At 38.5% G+C, this 12715-nt stretch overlaps 1 protein-coding gene across 8 annotated transcripts in view; it reads left to right on the top strand.

Annotated features, from left to right (window-relative positions):
- Window positions 1-12715, top strand: part of TAOK3 (TAO kinase 3) — a 197851-nt gene that overhangs the window by 71190 nt on the left and 113946 nt on the right. For 3 of the 8 annotated variants that reach the window (XM_061384859.1, XM_061384858.1, XM_061384852.1), the window contains exon 1: window positions 8677-9268. The exons of 3 other annotated variants lie outside the window; for them this stretch is intronic. The gene's annotated coding sequence lies outside the window, so the exon portion shown is untranslated. Of the gene's footprint in view, window positions 1-7502; window positions 8208-8676; window positions 9269-11481; window positions 11560-12715 lie in introns of those variants that run through there. 2 more of the 8 variants (XM_061384856.1, XM_061384854.1) reach the window with 2 other exon arrangements.

The following is a 12715-nucleotide window of genomic DNA, read 5'->3' on the forward strand; positions in this document are numbered from 1 at the left end:
GCTGCTTAACTTGGGTCCACTTGCCCATCGTGCAGCAAAGTCAATCTTCTCACAACTGGTTTTGGTGAAGAAAAGTACAGTGTTTATTGCAGGATGTCAAGCAAGAAGGATGAGCAGCTCACACTCAAAAAGACCCAGCTTCCTGCTGGATTTCTGGGAAGAGTTTTTTAAGGCAGCCTTAGAGGTGAGGGTTGCAGGGTGCCTGAGCAACTCCTGGACATTCTTCTGTTTTGTTAGTGGTGAAATAACAGGGTCATGTTTCAGGAATCTCAGTCATTAACCTTCTGGTTCAAACTGGTCTGGGGCCTATGTGCCTGTGGTCAGACAGTAGTCACTGTCCTCCACTAGAGCAATTCAAAGGTATGCAGGAGACTGTTATCTGTGTCCCTTCAGGAGGAACTAGAAGTCCTATGACTCTGCTGTTCTTATCATTAACTGCTTGTGTCTGTTATCTGGAACTCTGGGAAGGTCTCCAAGACTAAAGACATTTTTTTTCTGTGAACAAGAAACAGGTGACATGGAAGGGCTTTTGTACCTGGAAAGGTCCCAGAGGGTCCTACTCAGTTTCATTTTCATGTTTATATATTTGAGGGATTCTAATTTTTGGTTTAACTTTTTTGATATAGTTATCATTTCAGTTTAATCTTATATAGTCTTTAGCTACTTGATGTTTTTAAAAAATCAAAGATATCACTTGAAAACTTATGTATTGGCTAATGATTTCCTGAGAGATGCCAAGAATTTAAAAGGAGGAAAAATATTTTTGACTAGTAAAGTTGTCCAGATATTACTACCAAAATTAGTGTTCTCTTTCTAACTGTAATGCTTCCATATATGCTGATTAAAATGAAATTATTTGGCTTATTGGGAGGTAGAAAACAGTAGTTAAATATAATAAATGGATTTTTCCTTTTTGTATTTAATTAAGTTTAAGTAGTTAATTCTGGGTAAAGGCATTGCCTTGAAAAAAAATCTGGTTTATAAATGTGAACTTGAATTTATCAGGGGACAAGGATGAATTATTAGTAAAAGCTTTATGAAAAGCTCCCATTCCCTTTGCAGCTTTCAGCTGCCTAGCACATTTTTTCCTTTCTAATGAACGTCAAAAGACAGTTTTTAATTATAAAAATAGAGCCTTGTTTACAATTTCATTTTGTGCCTTGCAATTCAAAGTGTAGTCCGTAAACCAGCAGTACTGCCTGGGAGTTTGTTAGAAATACAGAGTCTCTGGCCCCAGACCTACTGTCATTCAGAATCTACTTTTTAACAGGATACCAGGTAATAGATGCACAGCAGAGTTTGAGAATTACTGGTCCAGAATTACAGGACAGTGACAGCCTTAAGAATAGTTAATTGCTAAACTTCCCTTTATTTTCAGGGACCTCTGTAAGCATCCAATTAATGTAGCATTAATTGGGTCATTTCAAAGCATATGTCTTCCCCAATAAATAATTTATGGTTCAAAAGAATTTGTGAGAGCGCCTTGGAATTTGAGAGACTTTGTAAGGAAGTGTTGAAATATGGATTGACTCCCTATTTGTGAGAAATGGTGTGTATGTGTGTGTGTTAGTCACTCAGTCGTGTTCGACTGTGTGTGTGTGTGTATGTGTGTGTGTGTGTGTGAATCGCTCAGTCATGTTTGATTCTTTATAACCTGACAGGATCCTCTGTCCATGGAATTCTCCAGGCAAGAGTACTAGGCTTCCCTGGTGCCTCGGGCTGTAAACAATCCACCTGCAATGCAGGAGACCTGGATTCAATCCCCAGATTAAGAAGATCCCCTGGAGGAGGGCATGGCAACCCTCTCCAGTATTCTTGCCTGGAAAATTCCCATGGAGAATCTCCCGAGAGGCGCCTGGCGGGCTACAGTCCATGGGGTCACAAAGAGTCAGACACAACTGAGTAATTAAGCACACAAGAATCCTGGAGTGGGTAGCCATTCCCTTCTCCAGGGCATCTTCCTGACCCAGGGATTGAACCCTGGTCTCCCTCATTGCAGGCAGATTCTTTATCATCTGAGCCACCAGGGAAGCCCAAGAAGTACAGTAGTTTGGATTAAAATGAAAAGCACCTTATATATAACCTGGCATTACCAACTGTGCTGTCCACATTCCTGAATATTATATTTTTGTTACACTTTAAACAGTGTGCTTTATCTGAGTAGACAGTAGGTAGTTATTTTTGAATTCTTAGTAGAATTTTGCAGATAACTTTTTACCATGTGATTGATCCCAGTAAAAGAACATAATTTGGGTATCTCCTTTATTCTTTCAACAACTACTTGTCAAATGCCTGTTATATAACAGGAAATAACAGAGGAGAAACAATAAAAATATAAACAAACATACATATAAAATAATTTCAGATAAGTTCAAGGGCTGTGATGTAAAGGAAAGCATAGTGATAGTCAATGAGAAGAAGAAAAAGTACTTTAGATAAGGGTGTTCTGGGAGGGGCTGTTTGAAGTGGTGACATTTGAGCAGAGATCTTCAAGTCCAGAAGGAACCAGCCCAGTCAAGCTGTGAGGTATGAAAAGAAGCCAGTGTGGCTGAGGTGTGGCAAAAAGGAGCAGAGAATGATGTGGAATACAGTCAGGCAATTAAGGAAAGGCAGATCACATAAAATTTAACCTTAAGACATTTGACTAATAGTTGTCATAATATGACCTCTCTTTCTTTAACCAATGACTGGTATCTGAGGTTTTTAAAACTTACTCTTTAAGCCCTTTACCTTCCATTCTAGTTCTTTAGGGCAACTTTTTACCTTGTTCACTTCTGCTGTGACTGTGGCCAATATACATCATTTAAAAAATTCTTAATCACGAGAAAGAAGAAATCTTTCCAGGAGTAGGTAGCAAACTCAGGACTGGAGACATAAGGAAACATGTGAAGCTTTGTAGTGGAAGACATTGGAAATAACAGAAACTGGCATAGGAAATAGTGCCTTTCCTACCCAAAGACAGCCTCTTAAATACATAGTTGTCTGTTTTCTAAAACAGTTAGGTGCTAGCTAAATAGATGAGTGGCTTTATTTCATTAGTCAGTTTTGCTTCCCATATCCTAGTTGTTTAAAAATCCATATTCATATATAATAACTCAGTTTTCCCTATCCATATTAAATTTACTGTAGGTACTCAATAGCTAGATGCAGTAAGCTAAATGTGGTTTGAAATGTTCATTCTTTTTAAACTTTGAGGTGTAAATACTTGGGCATTTTCCAAGGTTTTAGAATGTATATATAGTAATGAAATGTAACATATTTTAACCATGGAGACAGTATAAATGTCACCCATTCTACAGAAAAATAAACTGAGGTACAGAGGTTAAATGGCTGGCCTAAGATGCTGTATTGTCAAAGTAACACACACGTATAAAATCTGGTCATTTGCCAGTATATCATACCAGGGCATTCTAGGAGATCTGAATCAATTAGAACCTGAAGATTATGTATTAGCTGTTGCCTACTCTAATCATATTATATCCATTCCTCCCATTTTTAATACTAGAACAATGATTCTTAACTCTGGAAGTGCAGTGTATTACTCAGAATGGGTGCAGGTGAGGTCTTTTGACATTTTAAATCATTTAAAAAGAGGACATGACATTTTAAAAATATTTATATATTTGATTGCACCACTCAGGATCCTCGATATTAGTTGAGGCATGCGAGATCTTTAGATGAGGGATGTGAACTGTTAATTGTGGCATAGAATCTTATCCCTCCTATATTGTGCAGTGAAAGTCGCTCAGTCGTGTCTGACTCTTTGCGACTCCAAGGCCTATCCATGGAATTCTCCAGGCCACAATACTGAAGTGGGTAGCCTTTTGTTTCTCCAAGGGATCTTCCCAATGCAGGGATCGAACCCAGGTCTCCCACATTGCAGGCTGATTCTTTATCAGCTGAGCCACCAGAGAAGCCCAAGAATACTGGAGTGGGTAGCCTATCCCTTCTCCAGTGGATCTTCCTCACCCAGGAATTCAACCAAGGTCTCCTGCATTGCAGGCGAATTTTTACCAACTGAGCTATCAGGGAAGCCAAAGATGGGCACAGTAAAGGACAGAAACGGTATGGACCTAACAGAAGCAGAAGGTATTAAGAAGAGGTGGCAAAAATACACAGAAGGGCTATACAAAAAAGATCATAATGACCCAGATAATCATGATGGTGTGATCACTCACCGAGAGCCAGATATCCTGGAGTCTGAAGTCAAGTGGGCCTTAGGAAGCATCACTACAAACAAAGCTGGTGGAGGTGATGGAATTCCAACTGAGCTATTTCAAGTCCTAAAAGATGATGCTGGTAAAGTGCTGCACTCAATATGCCAGCAAATTTGGAAAACTCAGCAGTGGCCACAGGACTGGAAAAAGTCGGTTTTCATTCCAATCCCAAAGAAAGGCAATACCAAAGAATGTTCAAACTATCACACAATTAGACTCATCTCACACGCTAGCTCAAAATTCTCCAACTCAGGCTTCAACAGTACGTGAACCATGAACTTCCAGATGCTTAAGCTGGATTTAGAAAAGGCAGAGGAATCAAAGATCAAATTGCCAACATCCATTGGATCATAGTAAAAAGCAAGAGAGTTCCAGAAAAACATCTACTGCTTTACTGACTACACCAAAGCCTTTGACTCTGTGTATCACAACAAACTGGAAAATTCTTCAAGAGATGGGAATACCAGACCACCTTACCTGCCTCCTGAGAAATCTGTATGCAGCTCAAGAAGCAACAGTTAGAACCAGACATGGAACAACGGACTGGTTCCAAATTGGTAAAGGAGTACATCAAAACTGTATATTGTCACACTGTTTATTTAACTTATATGCAGAGTATGTCATGCAAAATCCTGGGCTGGATGAAGCACAAGCTGGAATCAAGATTGCCAGGAGAAATATCAATAACCTCAGATACGCAGATGACATCACCCTGTGCCATAAGCAGAAAGTGAAGAGGAACTAAAGAGCCTTTTGATGAAAGTCAAAGAGGAGAGTGAAAAAGAAAACTCAACATTCAAAAAACGAAGATATGGCATCCAGTCCCATCGCTTCATGGCACATAGATGGGGAAACCATGGAAACAGTGACAGACTTTATTTTCTTGGGCTCCAAAATCACTGTAGGTGGTGACTGCAGCTATGAAATTAAAAGATGCTTGCTCCTTGGAAGAAAAGTTATGACCAACCTAGACAGCATATTAAAACGCAGAGATATTACTTTGCTGACAAAGGTCCATCTAGTCAAAGCTATTGTTTTTCCTGTAGTCATGTATGGATGTGAGAGGTGGACTATAAAGAAAGCTGAGCACCGAAGAATTGATACTTTTGAACTGTGGTGTTGGAGAAGACTCTTGAGAATCCCTTGGACTGCAAGGTGATCAAACCAATCAATCCTAAAGGAATTCAGTCCTGAATATTCATTGGAAGGACGGATGCTGAGGCTGAAGCTCCAATATTTTGGCCATCTGATACGAAGAACTGACTCACTGGAAAAGATCCTGATGCTGGGAAAGATTGAAGGAGGGAGGAGAAGGGGACGACAGAGGATGAGATGGTTGGATGGCATCACCGACTTGATGGATATGAGTTTGAGCAAGCTGTGGGAGTTGGTGATGGACAGGGAAGCCTGGTGTGCTGCAATCCATGGGGTTGCAAATAGTCAGACACGACTTGAGTGACTGAACTGAACTGAATTGAGAGTCTTAGCCACAGGATCACCAGGGATGTCCTAAAATGGCATGGAATTTTTATATTTGTCAAAATTGGGCTAAGATTTTCTTAAAAATTGACAAACTGGACTAAAAATTGAAGGACTGAACAGATTTATTCACATTATTGGCAATTCTTTTATATCCTAGAAAGTGTTTTCTTTCTACATCATTGAAATAAATTTAAGGAATAATTTATTGAGAAGCCTTGTTTCAGTCAGGGCTTCCTTGGTGGATCATGAGATGGAAAAGCATCTGTCTGCAATTCCAGAGACCTGGGTTGAAACCCTGGGTCGGGAAGATCCCCTGGAGAAGGAAATGGCAACCCACTCCAGTATTCTTGCCTGGAAAAATCACATGGATGGAGTACTGGTAGGCTACAGTCCATGGGGTCACAAAAAGTCAGACAGAACTTAGTGTCTTCACTTTCTTTCTTCCTTCTTTCTTTCTTTCATCCTGTCTTTCATTCTTTCTTTCTTTACACCTAAGTAGAGCTAAATTTATTTAGCGGTTCACTAATTCCCCTCTTCTCTGGTCCATGAGATTGGAAGCAAGATTTATGTAGGAGGAGATTGAATTTACTATAAGTATCATTTGCTTGTGTGGTTTGTCTCTCCTTCTACATTTTAAATACATAAAGGATAAAACTTTTCCTTTGGATATTAAATTCAGTTGCTTTTATACTTTTTCTACTACTCAAAATTAATTTAAAAATTTGAAGCTATCCCAGGTCAGTTGTTAGAAGACTGTTTACTTTTTAAAGGCATTTTAGTACTGCTATTTGTTTGCTTATATATTATCTATAATAGATGTAGGTTCATATATTTTTGAAAACAGCAGTTCCTGTGAGAGAGAATTGCTGAAACAGTGTAAGGCAACTTTCAACGGGATTAAACTGCTCCAACATGTATCCTGTCAGCATATATGGATGCTTGCCCTTCTGCCAGTGGCAAAGCAAAATTAAAAATGACTAAGAATGCTGAGTTATTCTTTCAACATTAGAAATTAGGCAAGAGTTAAAGTTTTAAATACTTTCTTGTTTATTAAGGCATCTCTGAAAGTCCCAAGACAGGATTACCTCCTGTACAGAAGATTTTGGAATACTTAGGCTTCCCTTGTCTTGAATTGGCACGTTACTATTTGCTGAACAGAAATTCTCAATGATGACTTTTTTTTTTTAAAGCACGAAGTGAAAAGAAAGTTTTAGACAGAGGGGCTTGATCTTCTGGTTTGGTAAAGAAAGTCAAAAAGATTAAATGGCTAGTATTCAGGAATATTGTCGGCTAAATGGAATCCTTTATAATTTATCCAGTCATTAATTTCTGAAATCTTTTATATAGCGATTTAACTGAAAACTATACCATAGTGGTTGAGAGAATGAGCTTGAGATTGAACAGTCTAGATTTAAATCCCAGCTCTACATTATACTAGCTCTGTGAAGCTGGGTCTCAGATTTTTATCTGTAAACTGACATCTATAATGGTAAGTCTTTCATAGTATTGTGTTAAAGTTTAAATGGGGTAATATATAATGCCTGGTACATAGTGAACTTTGAATAAATGTCAGTATGGTCATGACAGTGTTGATTACATTTAACTAGGCCCTACTAATGAAAGCAGCTTTTACTTCTTTCTTTCCTTAGTGCCTATAATAATCTAAAATAAATGCTTGTTGATTTTCTCTTTTATATTTGTTCTAAGCTCAGTTCATTTGTCAAAAGCAATAATGGAAATAAAAGATTGAAGTCCTGTAAACCAATATAAGTGAAATTTTTGCCTTGTTGACGGAAGGCAGGCCTAAGGAATGGATTCTAAATTACTTAATGCAAAGATGCCATGTATTATGACTGTCCATGTGGAAAAAATACAGTATAACGGGATTAAATTTTTGTTTAATATGTAATATAAATTTTATTTCACCTAAAAAAATAATAAATGCTAATTTCAACTCCCAGGGATGTTTCTCAATGTTTAAATGATGTATTACCAGATGCCAGTTTCTTTAAGACACCCATTAAAAATAGGCTCTTGAACAAGTAAGTTGAGAGTGCTGACAACTCTTAAATTATTGACATTTGGGTACCAGGTAGTTCAATAAAATTATAAATTTTCAAAATGAAGGTCAAGATCATTTTGAAGTAAAGCACCTGGAGAAATAGTAATTCAAAAACACTTGGAGGAGTGATGGTTATCGTTTAACAAAAAAAAAATTTGCCATAATATTCCTTAAAATCATAAACAACTTAGTGTATTTGGTATCTGGGATAATTCAACATATTTTGGTCAAATGCAGTGTATCAACCAGTTTGCTCGGCACTGGTGATAGAAATATGATCCCTTGTTCCTAGCAGTGTAGGGTCCAAATGGAGAAAGATTTACCTAAGACAACCTAAATCTGTGTTTATACCATTTATGTAAATGTTCACAGTGCCCTTCTGTGGAAACATAAAGGAAAAAACCCACCTCAGCCTGGAGGAGAACCAGAAAAGTTTCTCTGATGAGGTACTGTATAAGCAGATTGTTGAAGAAATTCTAGATATCTCGGAAAATAAGAGTTTGCCAACAAATGCTTCTTGATATCCCAGGGAAGTAGTATGAGGTAGCTGGGTGTCCAGGGTGAGGCCATGAAGTTACTAAGGACAGAGTTCAGGAGCAGACGGAGCAGATCACAGAGGGATTGTATTTGCCATCTACTTACAAGGAGCTTGGATTTTACATCCTATACATGGTGGGATTAAAGGGTTTTAAGCTGGAGAGTGGTGTGGTGAGATTTTACTTTCAGGTTGATAATGTTGGCAGTAGTGTTGGGAATGGATTCCATTCATAAACAGCTTTACAGAGGTGTTTTTGTTTTGTTTTTTTTAATCAAGTGGTATATAGAGAACTGATAGGGTTCATTCACTCTGAATTTCAAGTAAATCACTCAAGTATGAAGAAACTGCTTTAAATACTTGAACAGGAAAGTACTTGTAATCACTTATATCTTGTGGAATTTATACATTTGAGGTTTTTCATTCAGAGTAGCATTGTTGAAAGATCAAATAAATGCAAAGAGTTTTAGGAAACAGATTTTAGGTCAAGATTTTACACTTAATCAAGTATGTGTGCTCTAATTACCATATTTATTTATGTTTTTTAAGTTGTTTGGTAGAAACTAATGGAGTAATTGTAAATTTTTTCTTGTAGTTCAAAAAATAATATTTCCCTACCAAATGCTTTGAATTACGAAGATATATTTTTGAATGGGAAAGGATTATCCACTCAAAATCCAGCTAGTTTCTCTAGCTACCTGGAAAAAAAATACATTTTGACTATTCGTTTGGTAAACTGTTTGAACTCTTAGTCCAAAAATTGATTAAATAGGCGGTCTTAGTCTGCCTAGGCTGCTATAACAAAGGACTACAGACTAGGTGCTTTAAATAATAAAAATTTATTTTCTCACAGTTTTAGAATGTGGGAAGTCCAGGAACAATGTGCCAGCATTAAGTTTTCTGGTGACGTCTCTCTTCCTGTTCACCTTCTGGAGTTGTACCCATACGGCCTTTCCTCCTTACGTGTGTGAGGTATGTGTTGTGCAAAGAGATCTTTCTTCTCTTCCTCTTCTCCTAAGGTCACCAATCCTAACAGATATTCCCTATCCTCATGATTTCATTTAATCTAAATTACTCCCCAAAGGCTCTATCTTCAAATATAGTCACAGAGAACATTCAGTTCAGTTCAGTTACTCAGTCATGTCCAAGTCTTTATGACCCCATGAACTGCAGCATACCAGGCTTCCCTGTACATCACCAACTCCTGGAGTTTGGTCAAACTCATGACCATGGTGATGCCATCCAATCATCTCATCCTCATCCCTTCTTCTGTCTTCAGTCTTTCCCAGCATCAGGATCTTTTCCAATGAATCAGTTTTTCACATCAGGTGACCAAAGTATTGGAGTTTCAGCTTCAGCATCAGTCCTTCCAATGAATATTCAGGACTGATTTCCTCTAAGATTGACTGGTTTGATCTTCTTGCAGTCCAAGGGACTCTCAAGAGTCTTCTTCAACACCACAGTTCAAAAGCATCAATTCTTCGGCACTCAGCTCTCTTTATGGTCCAACTCTCACATCCATACATGACTACTGGAAAAACCATAGCTTTGACTAGACAGACCTTTGTTGGCGAAGTAATGTCTCTGCTTTTTAATATGCTGTCTAGATTAGTCATAACTTTTCTTCTAAGGAGTAAGCATCTTTTAATTTCATGGCCGCAATCAACATCCACAGTGATTTTTGGAGCCCCTCCCCCCCAAATTAAAGTCTGTCACTGTTTCCACTGTTTCCCCATCTATGAGCCATGAAATGATGGGACTGGATGCCATGATCTTAGTTTTTTGAATGTTGAGTTTTAAGCCAGTTTTTTCACTCTCTTCTTTGAACTTTCATCAAGAGGCTCTTTAATTCCTCTTCACTTTCTGCCATAAGGGTGGTATCATCTGCATATCTAAGGTTATTGATATTTCTCCTGGCAATCTTGATCCCAGCTTGTGCTTCATCCAGCCTGCCATTTCACATGATGTACTCTTCATGTAAGATAAATAAGCAGGGTGACAATATACAGCCTTGCTGCTGCTGCTGCTGCTGCTGCTAAGTCGCTTCAGTCGTGTCCGATTCTTAGCGATCCCATGGACTGCAGCCTACCAGGATCCTCTGTCCATGGGATTTTCCAGGCAAGAGTACTGGAGTGGGGCGCCATTGCCTTCTCCATACAGCCTTGACGTACTCTTTTCCCAATTTGGAACTAATCTCTTGTTCCATGTCCAGTTCTAACTGTTGTTCCTTGAGCTGCATAAAGATTTCTCAGGAGCAGGTAAAGTGGTCTGGTATTCCCATCTCTTGAAGAATTTTCCACAGTTTGTTGTGATCCACACAGTCAAAGGCTTTGGTGTAGTCAGTAAAGCAGAAGTAGATATTTTCCTGGAATTCTCTTGCTTTTTCTATGATCCAACGCATGTTGGCAATTTGATCTCTGGTTCCTCTGCCTTTTCTAAATCCAGCTTAAACATCTGGAAGTTCATGGTTCAAGTACTACTGAAGCCTGGCTTGGAGAATTTTGAGCATTACTTTGCTAGTGTGTGAGATGAGCGCAATTGTGTGGTAGTTTGAACATTCTTTGGCATTACCCTTCTTTGGGATTGGAATGAAAACTGACCTTTTCCAGTCCTGTGGCCACTGCTGAGTTTCAAAATATGAATTTTGAGGGGTATATAATTCAATGCATAGCAGAGGCTAAGTAGGCCTTTTTCCATAAAAGTAAATATAAATTTAAGTATACGTTCTAGGTCGCTTAAGTCATGTCCAACTCTTTGTGACCCTGTGGACTGTAGCTCACCAGGCTCCTCTGTCCATGGGAGATTCTCCAGGCAAGATTAGTGGAGTGGGTTACCATACCCTCATGCAGAGGATCTTCCCAACCCAAGGACTGAACCTGTGTCTTCTGAGGCTCCTGCATTGCAGGCAAATCCTTTACCACTGAGCCACTGGGAAAGCCCCAAATTTAAGTATACACAATTTAATTTTGATGTTTTAGGATCCCTAAGTCTAGGTTTTTAAGGTCCCTAAAGCTTTCTGGGCAACAAAGTGGAGACAGGAAAGAAATTGTCCTAACAAACAAACGAGAAAAGAACGTGCTAATAGCTGTGGCATTTTAGAAAAATTGCATGCCAGATAATCCTTCATTAGCTCTAAGAAGGTTTATTTTCAGAGCACTTACTGCTGCATGTTCTTTTATCTCCAGTGCCTGGCATTGTAATCCTGTAGCAGAGAGTCAAAAGTTATCAATACAGGACTCTTGCAGTACCTTCATCAATGGCAGGTAAAATTCACAGTCTAAAAGTGTTTTTATCTTTAGCTTTTCTTTTATTTGAATTTGGAACAATTAAAGTGAAGATTGCTGAGAATTTCAGTTATATTGAACTCAGGACATTTTCTGTATGTGTGTGTATTTGAATAAGATTTTAAAACCAATCAACATGCCATAATCATACACATTTTTTTAAGTTTTGTTGATTTACAATGCTTGCTAATTTCTACTATACAGAAAAGTGATTCAGTTATACATATATATACATTTTTAAAAAATATTCTTTTCCATTATGGTTTATCATAGATACTGAGTCTAGCTGTTTATGCTATATAGTCAGTCAGTTCAGTCACAGTTGTGTCTGACTCTTGGCAACCCCATGGACTGCAGCACATGAGGCTTCCCCATCCATCACCAACTCCCACAGCTTACTCAAACTCATGTCCACCGAGTCAGTGATGCCATCCAACTGTCTCATCCTCATCCCTTCTCCTGCCTTCAGTCTTTCCCAGCATCAAGGTCTATTCCAATGAGTCAATTCTTCACATTGGTGGCCAAAGTATTGGAGCTTCAGTTTCAGCATCAGTCCTTCCAGTGAATATTCAGGACTTATTTCCTTTAGGATTGACTGGTTTGATCTCCTTGCAGTCCAAGGGACTCAAGAGTCTTCTCCAACACCACAGTTTAAAAGCATCAGTTCTTCAGCACTCACCTTTCTTTATAGTCCAACTCTCACATCCATACATGACTACTGGGAAAACCATAGCTTTGACTAGGTGGACCTTTGTTGGCAAAGTAAATCACATCTCTGCGTTTTAATATGCTGTCTAGATTGGTCATAGCTTTTCTTCCAAGGAGCAAGGATCTTTTAATTTCATGGCTGCAGTCACCATCTGCAGTAATTTTGGAGCCCAAGAAAATAAAGTCTGTCACTGTTTCCATGGTTTCCCCATCTATTTGCCATGAAGTGATGGGACTGGATGCCATGCTCTTTGTTTTTTGAATGTTGAGTTTTAAGCCATCTTTTTGACTTTCATCAAGAAGCTCTTTAGTTCCTTTTCAATTTCTGCCATTAAGTATGATGTCCTCTGCATATCTGAGATAATTGATATTTCTCCCATCAGTCTTGATTCCAGCTTGTGCTTTATCCAGCCCAGTATTTTGCATG

Source organism: Bos javanicus, chromosome 17, assembly GCF_032452875.1.
Source record: "Bos javanicus breed banteng chromosome 17, ARS-OSU_banteng_1.0, whole genome shotgun sequence".
NCBI classification, from domain to species: Eukaryota; Metazoa; Chordata; class Mammalia; order Artiodactyla; family Bovidae; genus Bos; species Bos javanicus.